The sequence below is a fragment of the Oryctolagus cuniculus genome, chromosome 10 (assembly GCF_964237555.1).
Source record: "Oryctolagus cuniculus chromosome 10, mOryCun1.1, whole genome shotgun sequence".
Lineage (NCBI taxonomy): Eukaryota > Metazoa > Chordata > Mammalia > Lagomorpha > Leporidae > Oryctolagus > Oryctolagus cuniculus.
This window is the reverse complement of record NC_091441.1, coordinates 8,940,276-8,956,428: the sequence shown is the minus strand read 5'-3', so window position 1 is coordinate 8,956,428 and position 16,153 is coordinate 8,940,276. Positions and strand designations below refer to the sequence as shown.

The window sequence follows — 16,153 nt, the reverse complement described above, 5'->3', positions numbered from 1 at the left end:
CCACAACCACCAGTCACAGAGCAAAAGCTTGGATCCAGAAATTCAATCCAGGCCTGTTTCGTGGGCGGCAGCAACTTGAGTACTTGAGCCATCACCTGCTACCCCAGCCTACGCGTTAGCTATAAGCTGCAGTTGGGAGCAGGGCTGTGACCTGAACCCAGGAACTGTGGTATGCATTGCAGATACCCAGCTGGATGGACAACTGCTAGCTCCACATTTTCAAGATGGTTTTAAAGTACGTTTGCATCTGAGAATGTCTGAAAATTTCGGTTAACATAGGGTACACATTTTTTGAAACTTTGAGCAAAGCTTTGGGAGTCTAACTGAAACTTTGTGTAAATGTATGAATAATCCACAAGAAACCCGTATGTGTTTAACATGGTAGTTACGACAGCAGCTCCCCATGCCTGCGTACTCTAGCTTCCTGCTACTGCAGACCCTCTGAGGCAGCGGTGATGGCTTAAGTAAATTAATTGCTGCTATCCATGTGAGAAGCCTGGGTTCTGAGAAACCGGGTTGCATTCCCGGCTGGTGGCTCCTGCACCAGCCCAGCCCTGGACCTTGCAATCCTTTAGAGAGTAGCAGATGGAAGGGCTTTCTCCTCTTCTCTCTCTCTCTCTCTCTCTTTCAAATAACTTTTTTTGAAAAGGAAAACTAATTTGAATTGTATCTGCATTTTTCAAAGAAGTTTTTCATCATATTATGAAGGCAAAAGATATAATAATTTATATTTCTTATTGTGTGATAATATTATGTGTGTGCCTGCATGTCCATTTGTGTAGGGGGTACATGTGTGTTTAAGTTACTATTGAAAGATCAAAATAGGTTACACGCCATATTGTTTGCTTTATCTTCAAAGTTTCTTGGGCATATTTCCAAGTTTTAAACTGAAATTTTTATTGTATCCAATTAAATGCCTTTCTTATCTGAGTACTTTTTAATCCTTTAGCCTAGTAGGGTCTCAGAGAGAATTACTTGTTGTATTACAATTAGTAAAATAAATTATGTCATTAATGGTATCCATGCAGTTTAGAAAATTAGTTTTATTTATGTTTTCTTAGATGGCTTTGCTGTCTAGAAATTCTTATCAGAAGGTAGCTGAATAAAATATAAAAATTCTCAGGATCCTGTTAATTCTAATTTTGGATTCATGCTGTATGTTGAATTTTAGCCCATTCCAACTTTTATTAATGCAAAAGGTCAAATACTCAATTCAAATGCACTTTGGAATGTCTATGCTAAATGCCGCATTAATCTCACTGTAATTAATGAGCTTCCTTGTATGTATTAAACAGGAAAATAGGATTATTTCCTTCAGAACTCATGAACCTTGCAAAATAATAGATAAGAAACTTAAATTTTGCAGCGGCTGCCCTGGTTAGAAATAAACTGTAAGGTCCAAAAATCCATTTTGGTTTGATTTTCTGTAACCCAAAATCACAGCTTATATGAATACAATTTATCAATCACTGTGGTCCATTATCATCAGCCTTAAGGGTCAATATTTTACCAGGCAGGCTGGGTAATCAGAAATTCATGCCACTGGGCTGGGAATTATAGAACATCATTAGGTTAAGTGACAAGCTTATTCAGGAATTGGACTGCATGCAAATAGGTTGTTGTGCCTTTACAAATTTCTAAAATATAAACACTTGCCAGTCAAATCCATCATATAGTCAAATAGAAAATAAAATCAATATTGAATTCATTTCAAGCCTTATGCAGACTGAGTCAGGAGCTGTTAGTGGGTGTATTATGAGCACCCTGCATTTCAGTTGCTCATTGTCAGAAGTATGAAGTGACAGTTTTATTTGCAGTTTCCTGATCCTGACCGCTATTGTGACTGAAGCACAAACTGTTCAGTCTTAAAAAAAAGCTGGTAGTCCTCAGAGTGTGGTCCCCAACTGATCAGCATCGGCATCTCCAGGGAACTTGTTAGGAGTATAAGTCCTTAGGTTCCACCCCAGACCTACTGAATCAGAAAGTCCAGGAATAGAGCCCTGGCGTCCACATTTAGCAAACCACTGGAAGAGTCTATGCATCCTTCAGTCCCAGACAACGTGGTCTCATTTTCTCAAAGCAGTCGGCTTCATTTCCCCCTTCTTGTGAGTCACAAGAATACAATGACTGGACAGCAAAGTTTTAGGAACTTCAGGTCTCCTGACTTCCCTAAGAATGCCTTAGTACCATTTAAATCCCCTTGACTATGTTAGCTCTCAAGATAAAGGAAGTATTTCTTAAGCATCTCCTATGTGGCATACTAAGTTTGACTTCTTACCTAATTTCATGAAGAGCATACAAGCAACAAACAAATATGCACAATAATATACTTAATAGAATTTTAAAGAATAATACTCCTGTAAAGAAAAATAAAGTAGAGTTAAAGGAAAATGAGATACAGAGCATGCAGGTTTTTGTTTTGGTTTTTTGTTTTTTTGTTGTTGTTGTTGTTGTTGTTTTTTGTTTTTTTTGTTTGTTTGTTTGTTTGTTTTTTGACAGGCAGAGTGGACAGTGAGAGAGAGAGACAGAGAGAAAGGTCTTCCTTTGCCGTTGGTTCACCCTCCAATGGCCGCCGCGGCTGGCGCACCACGCTGATCCGATGGCAGGAGCCAGGTACTTCTCCTGGTCTCCCATGGGGTGCAGGGCCCAAGCACTTGGGCCATCCTCCACTGCACTCCCTGGTCACAGCAGAGAGCTGGCCTGGAAGAGGGGCAACCGGGACAGAATCTGGCGCCCTGACCGGGACTAGAACCCGGTGTGCAAGCGCCGCAAGGCGGAGGATTAGCCTGTTGAGCCGTGGCGCCAGCCCAGAGCATGCAGTTTTAAGGAGAGCTGTCAGAGAGACCCAGCCTTTGAAGGTGTTTCTGTGTTTGTCATTCCAAGGCTATGCACTTTCCCTCATGGCTTTTGTCTCGGTAAATCAATTCAGTTGCAGAAGTTTTTCATCCTATACTGTGTTCCAACAACTAGCTGTGCCTCAGTTAATAATAAATATCAGGATAATATTGCGCCATCTCTCTGCCATCAGAGACGCTTTTGTGATTTAAAAAAAAGTACCACACTTAGTATGATTTTGCCTTAAGAAGAAATTACCATCTGAATGTGAAGAACCGTCACGCCCAGATGACTGAGACACTGACAGCAGACTACTGTCAGCTCTCAAGGGTCCTAAGGCAAAATCCAGCTGTCCTTGGATGAACAGCTCCTAGCCAGCATCTATCCTATAGGGCCTGCAAGATTGATGACCAACACTATCCAGTGTGAAGCACCAGAATGAGTAAGCCCTACTTACTAGGTCATCATGGTGTCCTACATTCTTGTTCTTGCATTGACACATAAAGAACAAAATTGCAAGATACAGAGATGACACAGAGGCATGCATTTCACTAGATTGATAGGATAAGGTAGCATCATCTTACACAGCAGACAGTGCCAAGTGCAGCATCTACGTCAAAGCTACGTGACTTCAAGTCTTGTTCCTGTACCACGGGCACTACATGATTTTACAGATGAGGAACCTGAAGCCTGCAGGAGCTTCTTTCAGATCTCCCATGTGGATGCAGGGGCCCAAGGGCTTGGGCCATCTTCTACTGCTTTCCTAGGCCATAGCAGAGAGCTGGATAGAAAGTGGAGCAGCTGAGTCTCAAACCGGCGCCCATATGGGATGCCGGTGCTTTGGGCCAGGGCATTAACCCACTGCACCACAGCGCCGGCCCCATTGTTTATTCATAATACTTACTTTCCATGAGCTGTTTGGAACATCCCTCACATGTGAAAATATTGTATGTCTAAAAGTAACACACACACATATATATATATATATTATTACTTTGGTCACTTTGGAGTGACCAATGTTGGGCAAGACTCTGGCAGTCAGAGGAGGGGTAGGAAAGAGGCACAAGGAGAAAGTAAAGAAAAGCCTAGGAAATCGAGTTTGGAGAACTTGAGAAAATCAATGAAAATAGAAAAGTAGGGAGGAAATACAGAGATCAGTAGTCATAAACAAAAGCCAAGTGGCAAGAGGAGTGAAAGAGGTAGGTAGACCAGATGTTCCTGACCTGTGGTACAATAACAGCTGTGTCCCGTTGGCCTTGAATAGAGGGGGAGGGTACAGGGAGAACAAATGTTCTATGGGGCACACCACTTTTGGGCAGCATGCAAGGAGCAGGGTTAGAGTGACCAGATAGGAGAACAAAGTCAATTGTAGGGGCAGGGAGGTAATCCCTCATCTCTGGCATTTTTTCTGATTTCATGTAGTCAAATCTGGTACCCATAAGGATGAAAGGGGAAATGAGGTGGCTCCCTCTGATCCCTTTCATGCAAGCACAGCTTAGGTGCACTGATCAGAGAGCCTCGGAGTGAACACACCTGGGAAAGGCAAGGCAAAGCTGGAAGAACACAGCACAAGGAAGAAAGCAGGGAGGCAGGCAGCCAGACATCAGCAAGCCAGACACGATGCTCCAAGGGGAAAGTACAAATGGATGCAGATATGCCTTTGGGGTGAGATTGCAGAAGGTGGGACAAAGAGAGATTAGCGCCTTTCCTCACCTTTGTGTGACACTGGCTCGCTTGTCGTGACACATTTATATTTCTTGTTTTATTTAAACTCATCAGACAAAAAATTAAGAACAAAGCAATAAAATATGATAGAGGAATGTACTGAAACCTGCACTGAGGCAATTAATGGGGCTATGAATAGAGCTTGACACACCTGTGATGTTAATGTGATTAGTGCTGCAAATATTTATTTATGCTCAGGCTGTGCTTTGACATAAGGATAGAGCTGCAGGAATAAATTATTAAATAAAGCAAATGAAGTGGCAAGTGACAGTCCTCATAATAACTGCATTTTCTTTATCCTTTATATGTGTGTATGTATTTTATGTTGAACCCTATGACACTTTTGACATTTTACAATTGTGATCCACAAAGTGCAATTTCACAAGGTTCAATCAGGTAAATGGATGGTATGTATATGAGTAAATAGATCAGAGAGACATTTATATGTAATTTGAAGTTTTCAATATTTGCATAAAATTGATTATTTGGGTTTTATTTTCTATTTCATTGATTAAATACATTTATAGGAGAAATAACCTTGTGTTGTAAGCTTATCCATGAGTTCTCTAATATTTATGGAAAATACTAGTTTCAATGGATATGATTGTGCTTCCCAAAAGTAAACCATTATGATTTAAGAACAGATTAGGAGTAGAGCCAAATATATACATTTTAAAATCAGTATTACAAAGAGATAAATCTCCCAATTAGTAATATTTTAAAAAGTTAAAACAGTTTCATGTGGAGGCCCTCTCCACTCCCATTACTTCTAATTTGTTGAAGAATCAAATTTCACACGCAAAAGGTCTATGGCATTGCCAGGCCTCTTTCCAACTCCCCTGAGCTAATGGACATTGAAATGACAGCAGCTGCTCCTATATTTCTGTCAATAGAACCTACCCTTTCATGTCTCTTGCACAAAAACCCAGATAATAGGAATGGTGCATAATGGAATCTGTGACCACACATATCATATCAAGTAGACCACAATCCCTATGAAAAGACATAGTGAATTAACTACAGGGCCTTATTTACATGGTAGAGATTGTTCTGTGACTTGAAAGGTTAGAGATTTATTTCTTGCAGTATCTTCCTCCAAGGCAACACATACAGACAACTGATATGTGCATAACATTTTCAAGAGTAAGTGCTAAGTGAAGAACACCATATGTATTACCCATTGTAAATACTTTTTACTTACTATAAACCATGCGGTAGGCATTATGTCCTCTGTTTTTAAAACGCAAAACCCGAAGACTTAAAGTAAGTTCCCTTTAAGAAAGGCAAATAGGGTTAAAACCCAGATCAGTGTACGTGAAAATCCTGTGCTCTATGTTGGACTTTGTTTTAGAAGTCAGTTTTGAAGCTGCTGGCATTGGAACCGTGAACACTAGGCGAACAGGACAGAGGAGGAGGCTACAAGCAAAGCCTGTTAGCAAGAACTGAAGAGAGACGTCTCAGTTAAAAAGCCAGCAACATCTATCAGTAGCAACTTGAAGGAAAACCCAAAAAGAAACATTCTGCATTTAACGCTTTATATGAAGAGCAGAATTCTCACACGTTCCTTTGGATAGTAAGTAGAATGATAGTATCAGCGAACACTGAAGGATGGGGGAATTAAACTTTAAACACTCTATCTTCTAACAGTTTTTTTATAGTAAGTATTACTCCTTTAAGTATAGACCCCAACTAATCCGTTTCTTTCTACTTTCTTGTGAAACACCTTATGCAACTATAGGAGCTGTTTCATACATGTTATGTTTTACTTGAACAGTTCATATGCTGGCCAGTGCAGTTGATCTGTTCAGATGTATCCTGCCATTACTCCATGAAAAAAATCCATCTCTCTTCTTAATTAAAAAAAGTGATAAGAATAATCCCTAAGGATCTTTGGCCATAAAGTCAATAACTGAAGTATTTACCAAAGTCAGCCCTTGCTTTGGGCTGCTCAGGCTGTCATAACAAAATACCGCAGGCTACATGGCTCAAACAGCATACACTGATTTTCTCATAGTCTGAAGGCTGGAAGCCCAAGATCAGGCTGCTGCTAACGTGGCTGTGTTCTGGTGAGGGCTCTCTTCCTGGCTTGCAGAGCAGATGCCTTTTCACTGGGTCCTCACAGTCCTTTCCCCTGTCTCTGTAGGTGGAGAGGAAGAGAGACCCTTTGCCTACACCTTCCTTCCTATAAACTCACCAGTCTCACAGGATTAGGACTCACCTTTATGACCTCGCCGAACTTTAATTACCTCCAAATAAAGTCAACAGGGGCTTGGAATTCAACATGTGAATTTTGGGGAGGGAAACAGTTTAGTCCAGAGCAATCTTCTGATAGTTGAGTTCTGATCAGCATCCCAGTAGTCACATGACAGAGGAAATGTCAGCACCATGGACAGGCCCTCGGGAAGCCAGGCTGGGAATCCAGGACAGGGTCAAAAGCTGCTACCCACTGGCAGGTTTTCTTCACCAGGAAGTTCTCAGAGATACTCCTGAGGTCTTTGAAGTGATTGATTCAGGCCCTGGCAAGTTATCTAGGATAATCACTGAAGAACTGGTGACTATAGCATTGCCTGGTTCACAGATCAAAAGACTATCAGCATATAAACCCTCCCATGACGCTGGTGGTGCTGACAGTCACCAAGGAAAAGCTGGAGCCACTTACAGGCTAGAGTGTTAAATGGCCCCTGGTTGCCTCCTAAGGAAACAGCGAAAAGAGTGAGTCGTGACCTGGGCATCTGCATGATAAGCACAAGTATTTGCAGCAGCCTCCAGTTGTCACCAGCAGAACCTGGGGGATAATTCCCCTCCGGCCCTTACAGGCTATTGAGACAGTAACAGCAACGTCATACATGTCATACATACTGACAAGAAGGACAACCAAAGTCTCATCCACATATCTGGAAGTTTTCGTTTTTGCTGTTGTCATTGGTCTCTGCAGAGAGTGTCTTCCTTTTCTCTAGAAGCAAGGACTATTCTCACAAGTACAGAAAAGTATTAGGCAGCACCATGTCCCCAAGAGTAAAGTCTTTTTTACTCTTACTGTCTTCAATGAATTACTTGTAAGCAATATCAATAAATCTAATCAATGCATTATCTTAATTTTAGTGTAATATTTATCTATTTTAGCATGTATTTCTCTCAATGTATGAACAGGATGTATATAATAAACCAAAGCAGAGAGACAGAGAGAGAGAGTTGGTGCTGAAGTGAACATGTATTGAGCTGATACAGATGGTAGCTGGAAAGAAAGGACCAGTCCTAGTACACCTAGTACAAGTTCCTGCAGTCCCCAGCAGCAAGGCTAAGCAGCAAGAAAAGTCTGCTGGATGTGAGCTAAGCATTTTCATAATGAAAATTTGGCAAAGGGAGGTGTAATTGTTTACACTGAATATACATTGTCTGTAGATAAGAGGAATGGGGTGATTCTGAGTTGGGAAAGCTTTGGGTTAAGGAGGCACAAGAAATATCCCACAGTTTGTGGTAAGGAAAAAATATGAGGGGCCTTCAAAAATTTCATGGAAAATGTATATTATGAATATGTATATTATGAAACATGCATGGATTTCAAGATCTTTTGCACTTAAATAAGCAAATATTTTTAATTCTTTTTTCCACAGTTATTGAAGTACCCTCGTGTCTGTCGTTTTTGCATTGATTGGGGTTGTAAGATGGTGGTGGCACCTAGCTGGTAAGGAAAGGATTTGAGTTAGGGCTTAAATGCACTTCAACAAATGTGAAGTTGCTCTCGTTCCTTCTGGCCTATAGCTTATTCACTGGCTGGCTTCACCTGTTTCTCCTCCCTTCCATCCTCCTACTGGTGTAATTAATTTAGGACACCTCAGAATTTTTCTCTTATCACATACACTCAAGAAAAAAATATAGGCTAAAATATTTCATCAGTGTCATTTTCAAACCTAAAATGCTTCACTGTCCATCAAGCAAGCTCCAATTTCATTCCAGCACACACAATCACAGAGATGTAACGGGACTTCAGGCAATAGTCTTTTCTTGTTATTCCAGGAATGCTTCCTATGATCATCCTAACAAACTTTGACGTGCACAACAAAGTGTTATGTATAGGTACAATGCTGTACAACAGATCTCTAGATCTTATATTGTAAAACAAAAACTGTAAACTTGCTAAATGCAATTCCCATGTTACCCCACCTACAGCTCTGGGCAAGCACCATAGTACTCTCTGTTCCTGTGAGTTTGATGATCTTAGCAACCTCTTGGAAGTGGAATCATACAGTTTATGTCCATATATTCCTGGCTTATTTCACTTGGTCTGATGTCCTCAAGATTCATCCACATTGTAGCAAATGGCAGGATTTCCACCCTTTATAAAGTTGAATAATATTCCACTGTGTGTAGATGCAGTATGTTCACATTCTCTTCATCTAGTCATCTGTTGATGGACATTCGAGTTGTTCCTATGTCTGTCTATTGTGTATAATGGCCAAGCCATGATCTTAGCAATCAACTAGTTTCCTACAGTAATTTCTATGCTAATATTCCCAATCAAAACTACCTGAATGAATAAAAATCACTGTGCTTTGATGTTTCTGTTATAGGTTTTCATATATGCAGACTTTATTAATCTTTTGAAAGTAGGAATTGTCAGTAGGAAGCAAAAGGCAGATACCATGCATAATTTTGCAACTCATTAAGGAGTTTTTCCCAATAATACACATGTCAGTGCACTCAAGCAAGAGTTGATAATCCATGCATGGGATTATCTCCATAGGGTACATGAATTAACACAAAGATTGAAGAGTAGGAAAGATGTTTAACTTTAAATTCAGTTTTTATGTCATATATTTCCATTCAGAAATTTAAATTAGTATTAATTTGTATTGTAAGTTTAAACATGCAAATGCAATATGTAAACATCAACAAACATATCATTATTAAACCAAAAAATCAAACCATTCAAAAGTTTCTGAATATGAGAAGACCATAATCATTGACTAGTTACTATATTACCACATTTTTGTCAATAGAATCATATGCCAAGGCCAGCGCCACAGCTCACTTGGCTAATCCTCCACCTGTGGCGCCAGCACCCTGGGTTCTAATCCCGGCTGGGGCTCCGGATTCTGTCCTGGTTGCTCCTCTTCCAGTCCAGCTCTCTGCTGTGGCCCGGGAAGGCAGTGGAGGATGGCCCAAGTCCTTGGGCCCTGCATCCGCATGGGAGACCAGGAGAAAGCACCTGGCTCCTGGCTTCGGATCAGCGCAGCGCACCGGCCTCAGCATGCTGGCCGTAGCAGCCACTTGGGGGGTGAACCAACGGAAAGGAAGACCTTTTTCTCTGTCTCTCTCTCACTGTCTAAATCTGCCTGTCAAAAAAAAAAAAAAGAATCATATGCCAAGCATGCCATGAACGTCATGTGTGGTGCTTAAAATGGTCTAGCATCATGAGGTAAGTTAATGATTGAAAGGTGTCAATAGCACAAGCATATCTACTTCTCCAGCTGCAGTTCAAACCCTCTGCATCACTCTCCCTAGGAGGCCACATTTCTCTACTTCCCATCACACATTCTAACAGTCAGTAACAGGATACTTTAGAACACACAAATCTGCATCTTTTCTGTTCAGTTTAACTGTTACAGGGGACAAAAAGAATCATTTTAACAAAGGAACTCTGATAAGAGATATGTTCACAGTGAATCATCCTCTGAATGTTAACCATCACAGCTTGTAGACTATTTACCATATAATCTCTTTATTTTCCATCTTTAAAAGTACCCTATTGTGGAATAGCAATAGTCTCTTAGAGTAATTTTAAGGGACAGCAAATCTTTGAGAATAATTTTCCTTATTCAGAATTAAAACATGCTTCCCTCGTTTCAACAATGGGTCTAACAGGATCAAAGCTTGATTCTAAAACCGCAGGAATCATCCATTTTCTCTGCTTTGTGTTTCTTCTAAAATAAATGTTTCTTTCTTCCTTGAGAAAATCAAATGAGTTCTCTGATTTGTTTTCATTTCATCTTTATGTTGACAGCATGCTGCTATTTTAAAAAGTCTTCTAAAGAAGAGATTCCCTCCAATAAGACAATAGCAGAAACAAAAATGTGTATGTCACGTACGAAACAATGTGAAACAACTCTTTTCAGATGACTGAACTGACTTTACTGAAATTAATTATGATTAATAGTCTATTCAAATCCTGTGAATTTAATTAGTAAGAGGACCACTTACCTAATCTTCTTTACCCCAATGAACCAACGTTGTCTACACTCATTGTTTCTCATGTCATGGAATTATTCAGCTCTCACTATGAAACCATTCAACTGGTCCGCTAGGATGTAAATTATCTCACTGAGGCATGATGTGCATTCAGATCAAGAAAGGATTTCACTGAAACTTAGTAAAACCTGTCTAAATAATGAGTAAATGTAAAATTCAACAGAACTATGAAAGCACTGTTCTTATAATGGGAACCACTAAGTATCACTATTTATTAACATCATCAAGTATTGTGAAGGGCCTAAGATTTTACTCTCCTTGCAAGTTAGCAATTTCAAGGATGCTAATTAGTAGAAGATATGAGATTCCTGAGTCAGAGGCAATGGAAAGCTTATTACTCATAGCAACAGCACTAACTAGAATATCAACATTTGTGATGGTTCCCTGAGTCCCAATTCCCATAGGCCAGTGCAAAGAGAGTCAGTTGGCACCTGCAAATGAAGTAGGCTGTGCTACACAAGAGGACTCTCAAGTTCAGGGAAGCCCAGTATTTTAGAATGGAAAAAATCCATCCTGTCCTTGCCGCAGAGGGAGACACCGTTGTTCTGGGCTGAAAGAAGTAGAGCGCCCTTTGCTCCAGAGGGGGATGTTATCTACACACTTCAGTCCTACATTTTCACAAATTTTTAAAAATTATTTTATTTTAATTTATAACTCATTTTTAACAAATTCAATGTGATCTGTAGATACAATTCCAAGACATGATGATGTTTCCTTCCTTCCTCCCTTCCTCTCCCTTTCTCCTTCCCACAAATATTCTTAAAAAGATAGCCCAGAACAAAGGCCAGTGTTTTTGCTCACAAAACATGCAGAAATTCAAGAGAAGCACAGAGAATTGCCTACAACACTTTCACAGCACAGAACAGATCTTATTTCCTCCTCTTCTTACTAAATCCACATCTGTCTAGATTGTATTAAAAAGCAATATTTTAAATCATCACATGTGTTGGGGTCAGTGCATAATAATAAAGCCAAAAATAATCATTTCTTCATTCTCACATTTGTGTGTACTGCATTTATTTGAAAGTCATATTTACCTGCATATTCTTATCAAATTTTTATTTTTAAATTATTGTCATTTTCCCATTAGTTAGGGCCAGGTCATATAATTAAATTACTTTGATTTAACAGATAACTATTGATGATCAAAGATGTGCAAGAAAAGATCTGAGATAGCTGTACATCTCTCTACATTCTGTTCTATTTGTACACACACGAGTGAGCTGCTGCATGCATTTTTAATAGTTTTATTCATTAATATTTATTGAGTGCCTGCTGTGTGCCTGGCATTTTCAAGTTTCAAAAGACACAAAGGTAAATAGGCTTCCTCTTCTCAAACTTGGTGTAATTTCATGGGGGAAATGCAAAAGTAAAGAGATGGAGGTGAAGAGGTACATAGAAAGTGCAGAGACAGCACAGTGGCATGGCCCCATCTCTGGCTGGGCAGGATGCTGGGAGGAACGTGTAAGGCTTCACAGATGAATTCTTTGCTTTTTTATTTGACAGGTAGAGTTACGAACAGAGAGAGAGAGACAGAGAGAAAGGTCTTCCCTCCATTGGTTCACTCTCCAAATGGCTGCTACAGCCGGCACTGTGCCAATGCGAAGCCAAGAGCCAGGTACTTCCTCCTGGTCTCCCATGTGGGTGCAGGGCCCAAGCACTTGGCCCATCCTCCACTGCCCTCCTGGGCCACAGCAGAGAGCTGGACTGGAAGAAGGGCAGCCTGGACTAGAACCCGGCGCCCATATGGGATGCCGGCGCCACGGGCAGAGGATTAACCAAGTGAGCCACGGCGCCGGCCCCCACAGGTGAATTCTTAAGAAAAACATAAGGATTCATCTGGTAAGACTTGAAATCCAGATGGTTGTGAGGATGGCCTTCCTGGTAGAAGAAAGTCTATTCCAAGGCTGAGAGCGCTTTCTTCCTCTGGGAACCATTGTAATCTGAGATAGTTGTTAGAGCAGAAGATGTGAGGGAAAGATTGGAAAAAGAGGAAGGTGGAACAAGCACAAACCACATTTCCTTGGGAGACAGCTATGAGGATAAAAGAGTTTAGGGGAAACAATATGATGAGACGGTCATTCTCTAGGCTTTGTCTTGAGCCATTATTTGCAGGGAAAAAAAAAGATGTTTTCACACAGATATTTACTTGAGAAGAATGATATGGATGAATTGTGCATGTGGTAATTAACTAAAGAACTAAAGAACCCCAAAGTCACACCATTGGCACGACCATTAAGAACCTTGAACACTGTGCTAGGGGACTTTTCATTTCCACTAAAATGGTACGGGAGGAGAGATCATTAGACATGCACCATCATTTTGATAAAGAACAGATTAGGGAAAGTGGATGCTGTTGGCAGTGAGAGCAGTTGATTGGCTGTAGCCACAAACCCAATGAGAAAGTCAAGGCAGACTGTGAGCATGACACAGGAGGACGGGATCCACAGGACTTGATAACTGCTGGTCTGAGGGGAGATTCTGGGAAAACAAGAAGACCAGATGGCCCCCAGGTCTTTGACACTGGCTGTTGATGGAAGGGAAACACGCAGTGCCAATGAAAGTGCTGGGGAAGAGGGAAATTGGTTAGGGAAGAATGATGGGCTCAGTTGTGAAATACTGTTTTGACATAAAATCCAAGTTTCTATTTCCTGATTATGTCCTACAGTTCAGTTGATGAATGCCAAATTGGAGAGGAAAAAGGGCTTTCATTAATTTAAAAGTCACTCATTCTTCGTCAAGAGATGGTAGAGAATGTTACAGGTATTAGAATTTAGTTGCTGGGAATATGTAATCAAAGTCACCAAAGAAACTCACTTTCTCTTGTCATTCTCTGTTCTGTGGGAAATTTTTTTCTTCAGTTTATCAGAACCTAGTTGTTTACTAGATTAAACAGCATGCAGACACACATTTTTGAATAAAAGGTAAGTGAATAGGCATTATTAACACAATATATTGAGCTCTGCTATGTCCATTGTTCTAGTTATATTAACTCACTGAATGTTTGAAACTTTGGGATCGTTACTGGTATTATTCCCATTTTACATATAGAAGAACCTCGGGGTTACATTACACAGTCAAGGCTCAAACTCAAGTCTACCATCTGCCAAGGTGTATTCTGTATCTTTCCTGTTTCCTATGGAATTGCTCTTCAGAACTTCCCAAAAGTATACTGATCTGCCATCCCAGTGCTGTTCCTACAGCTGTTTGTGGCCATTTATATTGTCTATATCATAACTTAGCTGCAGTCAAAGTCTGGGAAGTCTGTACATCTGGCGTAATTAATAATGGTGAGATATAAGGAGCTTGGGAGCTATGCCACTGAGCGTGGTGGCCTTATTTACAAACACTAATAAGTGAAATTTTGTCTGTGGTCATCAAAGTACTTCTAGATCTCTGAGAGACCAGTGTCATCAGTTATTCAAAGCAGAGATCCTGGAAAACTTTTGCTTTGATAATCATGTATCAAACTTCTCGATAGATGAAAAATCTTTGTCAAGTAAAACAAATTTTTGATAAGTTTTCAAAGTCACCTCAGAAGACCTTAGACTAAATGCAAGCTGAATCTTATATCTTTGTAGAGTAAAACTGTACTACTTATGTGAAAAACTCATAGTAAATTTTAACCAATTTCATTATGTCCCTCATACTTCTTTTAACTGAGTTGTAGGACATAAACAGATGTTTCAATAAATCTTTAAGTAGGTCAGTTTGAAATGTTTGTAGTTTAAAAGCTAAGTATCTGAGTGTTTAACTATAAAATAGTTCCCTTTCCTCTTGGCAACCACATTAATGAACTTTCACTTCATGTCTTCTCCGCTAGTCTTGTTATGCTTCAACATAGTAAGTGGTGGAACTGGAATTCAGACCAAGTCGTCTTCTTTCGCAACTCACACTGCTCCTTTTTTTTTTTTTTTTTTTTTTGCCAGGCAGAGTTAGACAGAGAGAGAGACAGAGAGTTATAGACAGAGAGAGAAAGACAGAAAGAATGGCCTAATGGCCGCTACGGCCGGCGCTGCGCTGATCCGAAGCCAGGAGCCGGGTACTTCCTCCCGGTCTCCGATGTGGGTACAGGGACCCAAGCACTTGGGCCATCCTCCACTGCCCTCCTGGGCCACAGCAGAGAGCTGGACTGGAAGAGGAGCTACTGGGACAGAATCCGGCGCCCCGAACAGGACTAGAACCTAGGGTGCTGGCGCTGCAGGCGGAGGATTAGCCAAGTGAGCCACGGTGCTCACTGCTCCATTTTATTGACTGGCACAGATTGCCTGTAAACTCCACGGGTATTCAAAAGAATTTTCTGTCTGCTCTGGTGAAGTGCTCAATTAAGTTTTTGTAAAGAAATCACTGTTATCAAAAGCTAATATCTTAATAGTAACTACAAGGAATAGAATACAAACAAATTAAAAGTAAGCAACAGAAATAAATGATTTCTACATCAACTAGAATAATAAATATGACTATTTTATTATGAAGAATTTCTGTTTGAATCAAATCAAACCATCTTCAAGGCTCAAAGTATTATAAGCTATATTGTAGCTTATACTTTCAGTGTTTCAGTGATGTTAACCCATTAGTCTTTTCACAGCTGTGGGTGACCATTACATACAACTAAATGATACCAAGTTCTCTCATTCAATATCTAAGTTTTAAAAATATGAGAATGAAAAATTTGATCTCTATTTCTGAGATAAACAGAGTTCATAGTTTCAGGTGTAAAAGTCCCATTAGTAGCAATAGGTATATGTGCATGTATTATTCTTGTAAATGACAGAAAGAAGAGGGGGAAAAAGAGGAAAGGGAAGAAAAACTTTTGCAAATTAAAATTAAAGTAGAATTTTTTATAATTTTGTAGGTCTGAAGGTGAGATTAAGTCAATCATAAATCTTCCCACAAAGTAAAGCAGCTAAAAAGAGAATGAAGCTAGACAAGGTTAAAAAAAAAAAACACAAAACTGGGGGCTGGCCTTGTAGCATAAGGGATTGAGTGGTTATCTGCAATGGCAGCGTCCCAGATGAGTGCCTGTTCAAGCCCTGGCAACTCCACTTCTGATCCAGCTCCTTGCTAATGTGCCTCGGAACACAGGAGAGGATGGCTCAAGTGCATGGGCCCCTGCACCTACATGGGAGACCTGGATGAAGCTCCTGGCTTTGGCCTGGCCCAGCCCCAGGCATTTCAACCATTTGGGGAGTAAACCAGAAGATCCTTCTCTGTCTCTCTCTCTCTATAACTCTGCCTTTGAAATAAATAAAATAAACCTAAAAACAAATTACAAGATCAGAACAGTACTTGAACATATAAATAATACAACAGGGGTAGACCATGGGGCCTAGGGGAAGGAAGG

At 40.3% G+C, this 16,153-nt stretch overlaps 1 protein-coding gene across 1 annotated transcript in view; it reads left to right on the top strand.

The window, feature by feature from the left end:
• DOK6 (docking protein 6) overlaps nt 1-16,153 on the top strand; it is a 496,981-nt gene that overhangs the window by 456,971 nt on the left and 23,857 nt on the right. The window lies entirely within an intron of this gene.